This window comes from Culex pipiens, chromosome 1 (genome assembly GCF_016801865.2).
Source record: "Culex pipiens pallens isolate TS chromosome 1, TS_CPP_V2, whole genome shotgun sequence".
NCBI classification, from domain to species: Eukaryota; Metazoa; Arthropoda; class Insecta; order Diptera; family Culicidae; genus Culex; species Culex pipiens.
This window is the reverse complement of record NC_068937.1, coordinates 130,938,712-130,947,045: the sequence shown is the minus strand read 5'-3', so window position 1 is coordinate 130,947,045 and position 8,334 is coordinate 130,938,712.

The following is an 8,334-nucleotide window of genomic DNA, read 5'->3' as shown; positions in this document are numbered from 1 at the left end:
AACATCGACATGTCACATGCCCACTTTGGACAAGAAAAGTGTATTGGCCATATATTCGGATTTTGGCCGGAACCCTGGAACAGGTTCCGGGTGGCCACAGTCGGTCCGATTGGCAATGGGTTAGTCTTTTTGAACTTGTTACACAATTTCATGAACATAGACATGTCACATGCCCACTTTGGACAAGAAAAATGTATTGGCCATATATTCGGATTTTGGCCGGAACCCTGGAACCGGTTCCGGGTGGCCACAGTCGGTCCGATTGGCAATGGGTTAGTCTTTTTGAACTTGTTACACAATTTCATGAACATCGACATGTCACATGCCCACTTTGGACAAGAAAAGTGTATTGGCCATATATTCGGATTTTGGCCGGAACCCTGGAACCGGTTCCGGGTGGCCACAGTCGGTCCGATTGGCAATGGGTTAGTCTTTTTGAACTTGTTACACAATTTCATGAACTTTGACATGTCGCATGCCCACTTTGGACAAGAAAAGTGTATTGACCATATATTCGGATTATGGCCGGGAACCTGGAACCGGTTCCTGGTGGCCACAGTCGGTCCGATTGGTATTGCATTAGTTTTTCCGAACTTGTTACACAATTTCATGAACATAGACATGTCGCATGCCCACTTTGGACAAGAAAAGTGTATTGGCCATATATTCGGATTTTGGCCGGAACCCTGGAACCGGTTCCGGGTGGCCACAGTCGGTTCGATTGACAATGGGTTAGTCTTTTTGAACTTGTTACACAATTTCATGAACATCGACATGTCACATGCCCACTTTGGACAAGAAAAGTGTATTGGCCATATATTCGGATTTTGGCCGGAACCCTGGAACAGGTTCCGGGTGGCCACAGTCGGTCCGATTGGCAATGGGTTAGTCTTTTTGAACTTGTTACACAATTTCATGAACATAGACATGTCACATGCCCACTTTGGACAAGAAAAATGTATTGGCCATATATTCGGATTTTGGCCGGAACCCTGGAACCGGTTCCGGGTGGCCACAGTCGGTCCGATTGGCAATGGGTTAGTCTTTTTGAACTTGTTACACAATTTCATGAACATCGACATGTCACATGCCCACTTTGGACAAGAAAAGTGTATTGGCCATATATTCGGATTTTGGCCGGAACCCTGGAACCGGTTCCGGGTGGCCACAGTCGGTTCGATTGACAATGGGTTAGTCTTTTTGAACTTGTTACACAATTTCATGAACATCGACATGTCACATGCCCACTTTGGACAAGAAAAGTGTATTGGCCATATATTCGGATTTTGGCCGGAACCCTGGAACAGGTTCCGGGTGGCCACAGTCGGTCCGATTGGCAATGGGTTAGTCTTTTTGAACTTGTTACACAATTTCATGAACATAGACATGTCACATGCCCACTTTGGACAAGAAAAATGTATTGGCCATATATTCGGATTTTGGCCGGAACCCTGGAACCGGTTCCGGGTGGCCACAGTCGGTTCGATTGGCAATGGGTTAGTCTTTTTGAACTTGTTACACAATTTCATGAACATCGACATGTCACATGCCCACTTTGGACAAGAAAAGTGTATTGGCCATATATTCGGATTTTGGCCGGAACCCTGGAACCGGTTCCGGGTGGCCACAGTCGGTCCGATTGGCAGTGGGTTAGTCTTTTTGAACTTGTTACACAATTTCATGAACATAGACATGTCACATACCCACTTTGGACAAGAAAAGTGTATTGACCATATATTCGGATTTTGGCCGGAACCCTGGAACCGGTTCCGGGTGGCCACAGTCGGTTCGATTGACAATGGGTTAGTCTTTTTGAACTTGTTACACAATTTCATGAACATCGACATGTCACATGCCCACTTTGGACAAGAAAAGTGTATTGGCCATATATTCGGATTTTGGCCGGAACCCTGGAACAGGTTCCGGGTGGCCACAGTCGGTCCGATTGGCAATGGGTTAGTCTTTTTGAACTTGTTACACAATTTCATGAACATAGACATGTCACATGCCCACTTTGGACAAGAAAAATGTATTGGCCATATATTCGGATTTTGGCCGGAACCCTGGAACCGGTTCCGGGTGGCCACAGTCGGTCCGATTGGCAATGGGTTAGTCTTTTTGAACTTGTTACACAATTTCATGAACATCGACATGTCACATGCCCACTTTGGACAAGAAAAGTGTATTGGCCATATATTCGGATTTTGGCCGGAACCCTGGAACCGGTTCCGGGTGGCCACAGTCGGTTCGATTGACAATGGGTTAGTCTTTTTGAACTTGTTACACAATTTCATGAACATCGACATGTCACATGCCCACTTTGGACAAGAAAAGTGTATTGGCCATATATTCGGATTTTGGCCGGAACCCTGGAACAGGTTCCGGGTGGCCACAGTCGGTCCGATTGGCAATGGGTTAGTCTTTTTGAACTTGTTACACAATTTCATGAACATAGACATGTCACATGCCCACTTTGGACAAGAAAAATGTATTGGCCATATATTCGGATTTTGGCCGGAACCCTGGAACCGGTTCCGGGTGGCCACAGTCGGTCCGATTGGCAATGGGTTAGTCTTTTTGAACTTGTTACACAATTTCATGAACATCGACATGTCACATGCCCACTTTGGACAAGAAAAGTGTATTGGCCATATATTCGGATTTTGGCCGGAACCCTGGAACCGGTTCCGGGTGGCCACAGTCGGTCCGATTGGCAATGGGTTAGTCTTTTTGAACTTGTTACACAATTTCATGAACATAGACATGTCGCATGCCCACTTTGGACAAGAAAAGTGTACTGGTCATATCTTCGGATTATGACCGGGACCCTGGAACCGGTCCCAGGTTACTGACCGGGTTTCCCGTGTCCAACATGGTTCTAGTTCAATAAAATGGCCTTCGTTTGATTGAAGATGATAAAATTCCATAGTATTTCACTCGTATTCATCTTTTTTGGATGGTTTTTGTAATCAGAAAAATGACCAGGCTAGCGTAGCCCCAATCTGGCCCTGGGAAATCCGGAATATCTCCGGCCAGGGAACCGGAATCCGGATTTTTCCGATTGCATCGTGTTCCGTATTAAAATCCTGAGCGAACAAGCCCAAAACATCGAAAATTGGTTGTGTTTTAGCCAAGATATGATTTTTTGAATATTAAATTTCCACGTGGTACTTAAAGGGTTAAAATCGACTTGAAGAGTTGACGGATTGATCATAAACCACAGTCATAAGTTCGATAGTTTGTAATTTCAATACAGTCCAGACTCGATTATCCAAATTTTCAATTATTCAAAAATCGGTTTTCGGAAGGTTTCTAAGGAACTCCAGATAAACGAAAGGGAAAAAGGCAATCAAATTTAGTGCGTGCATCCCGGGAGCTCCCGAGGTTTTTTTTCCAAATCGGGAATACTCAAATCTCGAGTTTTTTTTAATATTTTGTCCCAGTTTTCCCGAAAATGAAATAAAAATGTACAAATGTTGCGTTTAAAAAACAAATTTGGTTGTAAAAAAAGATGACGAGTTGAATACTTAGTAATCGATAATAATTTTTAACATTAATTCTTTTTTTCGGTTTTTATCGGTATTAAATTGGCTTACAAGGGAAAAAATTGTTAGCATTTTAGTTCACAGATGACAGATCTGCCCAGGCTTTAAATATTTTCATTAAAAACTGGGTATTATATCTCCCGGACAGACGGTGATAAAACAAATTCATGCCATTTCAAAAACAAATACAGTTAAAATAACAGAAAGTGTAATGAAATCTTCTTGAAAAAACAATTTTTGCATAAGGGTTTAATAAAAGTTTATGTTGTCATAGCAAAATTTGTTATTGGTCTGATATTGGTTGTAAGCCAAAACAACTTTGGAATAAAATTTTTTGTTATGGAAGCATACCTTCAACTAATATTGGGATGATCGGATGAGTTGTCAAAATAACAAAAAAAAACAATAACAAAGATTTGTTAGAAGAATAACTAAAAATGTTATAAGTCTGTCATTACAATAATAATCCAATAACAAAATAATCACAACGACGAATAACAAATCTTGTTATAAATAACATAAAATGTTATTGGCCTAGTATTTTCAAAAATCAAAAAATGTTATTCCCACGTAATTTCCATCTGCTCGGGATTGCGTGTATTAATGATTTTAAATTTGAAAAAAAAACAACCGGCATCATGGGCAAATCAAGACATATGTTTCGTAAAGAAAAAGCTGTTGAAGCTATTTTTTTGCATAACGCTTCGATGTTTTCAATTGATTCCGGTAAAAACAGGAACAGAACAAAACAATTAGTAAGCCGATTTACACATTTGTTGCTCTAAAATCTTTTGTCTTGATTAAGACTGAAGTCCCTGATTTTTCCCAGTTGGTGGTTGATGGACTTAAAGATGATTAAATCAAATTTTGTATAATATTGTTTTTTATTAATCATGAAAATCTAAACTTATCTTAAATTTAACATTGACTGGATAACATTATGTTTGATGCTTTTTTCTTTTTTAAACATTTTCAATATTTTTAGCTTTTCTAGTCATGTCATATAAAAAAATAATAAAAGAAATATATTTATACGAGACTAATATTGCAATATCCAAATATTGCTGTCCTAGTTTAGAATTAAGTTAAGATTGTCACCAATTATTAGTATTGAGCTAATTCTAGGCTGTTAAGCTTGAAAACCAAATATATATAATTTAAAATTCCCGGGATCCTAAAAATGTTTTTTCCCGTTTCCCGGGAAATTGAAAACCCTGTAAAATTGGACGCCCTAATCAAAATTGAGTCGTTAATTGCCATCATGAATAACAACAATCATCAAATACAAAATAGCCTAAGCTCCAAAAACAAGTTTTGTGAGAAAATAAAATGCTGTTGCGCAAGGCACATCATCAAAACAATAATGAATATATATTACATCACAAAACATTAATGAATATATATTTTTATGTTAAAAACAATTAAAAGCGCAAGAAAATGCATTTCAATTTATTTTCATTTGATTCCACATATTTTTTTTTGGAAATGTTGATGCTTTTTGTATTTTTCTTTGCTCTCTTAAGTTTTGGGCAGATATTGAAGGGTGGTGGGAGGCTAAATAAAATTTGAAAAATATTTACCATGGCCCTAATAAAAAAAAATCAAAGAAATATGACAAAAATCCATATATTTAACAGTCCTACTCCTTTAACATTTGCTATTTTTCGCTTTACTAGTGAATTGTTTACAAATTTTCTGATAAATACCTTTATCGCTTTATCTGAATTGGTTACAAATCAACACCCTTCCTAGAAACCACTTGTCTCCCATTTTCGAATCGAGTGGACTATATTTTCTCGTTTTTCTTTCCGCGAACGGATCGAGATAAAAACGCGCGCATCTCAAATTTTCGGCTACACGCTAAACAATGATTTTTTATTATTTTTGACATGTCAAGGTACACGGAAAATTCACATTCTATTAAAATAAACTAAAATTTTCCAACTCGTCCAACACAATTTTTAAAAGTTTTGAATGCATTTTTCTATTTTTTTTTTTGTGAAGATCATCTGAAACTGTATAAAAAAAGTTTTACATACTTAATTACATAACTTTACATTCTCTGTTATTTGAAGATTATGTTATAGAAAATTCAATTTAGAATTTTATTCCTTTGACCCTTGCTAAGATCTAAAAAGACAACTTATTAATTTTTTAGCTATTTAAAAAAAAAACAAAATTATTAAAAATTGCTAATGTATCCTCGTGTTCTTAAAGCAATATTTAAGAAAACTTCGAAAGGTTGAATTTGATCTAATTTGGATTTTTGATCTAAACTGATATTTGGCATTATGTAAGAAGAGCTCTTTCCAACATTTTGCGGGGTGTATCGAGATATTTCGTCGGGGATATAGAAAGACTATTTTTTTTTATTTTTATATTTCTTCATTTTATAGGATTTTGTTAAGGTAAGTCTCTGAAATCAGTGGTAATGTACACGTCCATAATTTTTTCATGAATATGCTTTGAAAGAATCTAAATTACATGTTTGACCTCAAATAAAAGTTCTAGCTTTCGTTGATATTACCCCAAAATCAGAGCTTGTAGAACCAAGACGACCAAACATAAATCTATTCTATATGGATCAATCTATACCAACTCACACCGAATCGGAGAAAGTTGCCCCGACTCCCTTTCGATTTGCGTGAAACTTTGTATTTAGGGGTAATTTTTGTCCCCGATCACGAACCCGATCTCAATTTTCTGATATTTCGTTACGAAGGGCAGTATGACTTTGATTTTTTTTGGGACATGTCATTTTATGGGGCTTCTGTCTGAGTTATATCAAATTTGAAAAGTACATTAAATTTCCCAAAAAATGCCATGCTCCACATTTTTTTACAGTTCAGTAACGAAAAATGACACAATTTTTGAAACCACTTTGAAATTTTTTTTTCGATGAAAAATACGTTTTTTGGGCGTCCAATTTTTTCATAAAGTCATTTGACACAAAATTTCCAAATCATCTTTATTTCAGGCTGCAAATTATTGAAAAAAAAAACATGTCTTTTATCGAAAGTCCAATAATGAAAGAAGTCTTACCGCCCCTCTATAACGAGATATCGAAAAATGGAGCTCGGATTCGTGATCAGAAAAAAAAATTACCCCTTGAGACAAAGTGTCACGCAAATCCAAGATTGGTCAGCGCAAATTTTTACGATTTCGTGTTAGTTGGCGGAAAATTACTCTTATATATAATATTTTTTATTAACTGTAAGCAAATTTGACCAAAACATTCACAGAAAAAAGATGGTAATATTCATCAGGAAATGGTGACAGATTTTGTGGCAAAAAAATGTGTAATATTACATCAGGAATTGATGAATTTTCATCAGTTTCTGATGAATTTTCATCAGGTTCACATTTTTACACATTTTTTGAGTAATATTACTCAAAAAATGACGAATATTCAACCAACAAAATTTTCAACATTCCAAAATTCAACTTTTTTTTGCTGTGTTGTACAGATTTGCCAATGTTTTTTTTTAGAACAGATCATGTCTTCAAATTCAAAAACCTCCCACTTGAAGCTTTCCACCAGGTTTCATTTTAATGACTCCCAGAAGAAAAAACCAACTGCACGTATAAAATCCAATCTTGCGCTTCAAATTGTTGAATTAAAATCCGAAACGTGATTAAAATATACACAGAAAAAAAAGTTGAATTTTGGAATGTTGAAAATTTGGTAGGTTGAATATTACCTCTTTTTTGAGTAATGTTACATAAAAAATGTGTAAAAATGTGAACCTGATGAATATTCATCAAAAACTGATGAAAATTCATCATTTTCTGGGGTAAAACAAATCATTTTTTTTTTGCCACAAAATCTGTCACCATTTCCTGATGAATATTACCATCATTTTTTTTCTGTGTACTACAGTACATCACACCCTCCTCCCCCACTTCTCAATGAGGAAAAGACCCTCGCCCGCGTGAAATCTAATTCCAAAATAAAAAGTTGTTTATTGCAATTTTACGCTCATTTTCCAAATGCTCGTCGGGGAACAAAACAGCTCTCAAAGCTTTAGCGGAGAGTTTGGGTTGGGTGGACCCTTCCTGGAAGCAAGTACACAGCAAGTTGTTTTTGATCTTCCCACGTGGCAGGGTGGCGCTGGTGGTGGGAGGGATGTTTTTACAACTACCATTCTGCCTTGTGCCATTTAACAGGTTTTCCGGGGAATTTGATTAAGAGGTGGCCAGGTTTTTATGTTCTTCGACGGTGAATTTTTAGGGAGAGGTCATGTTTTGATGAATTTCTTATTTTTTTTCTTTTTGAGCTTTTGACAAGGAATTAAAGCGTTATAGTAAAATGAAGTGTTTTCTGAATTTAAAATCATAATTATTTGTGTTTGACAAAAATAAAAAAATAAATCTTAAGCTTAGACGCCTAAGTAAACCATTATTATTCAGTGCTGCAAACGAAACACAAATACCCCCCTTTTTTCTACAAATCTCTAGGAAGGATTCTCGCTGGAAGTATTTGCTGTAGCCCACGCCGGACGCAATCAATTATGGTAAAAGGACGAAACGACAGCCGCCCAAGGTGGTGTCGCTGTTCAAACTTTGTCACGCAGAAATTAGTTAAATCAAAGGTAGCACAAAAGCACCTTTTATTGTTTTGTTTCACCGGTTGAGCAGTTGAGGAAAAAATATGTCACGAGGATGAAAATTTTCCGCTGTATCATGGCGCAAAATTATGCAATTACATTATTCATTTAATTTTTATTTATTTATTTATTATTATTCCAAATGGCCGGGAAATGACGCACCCGCCGCGCCATAAAAACGT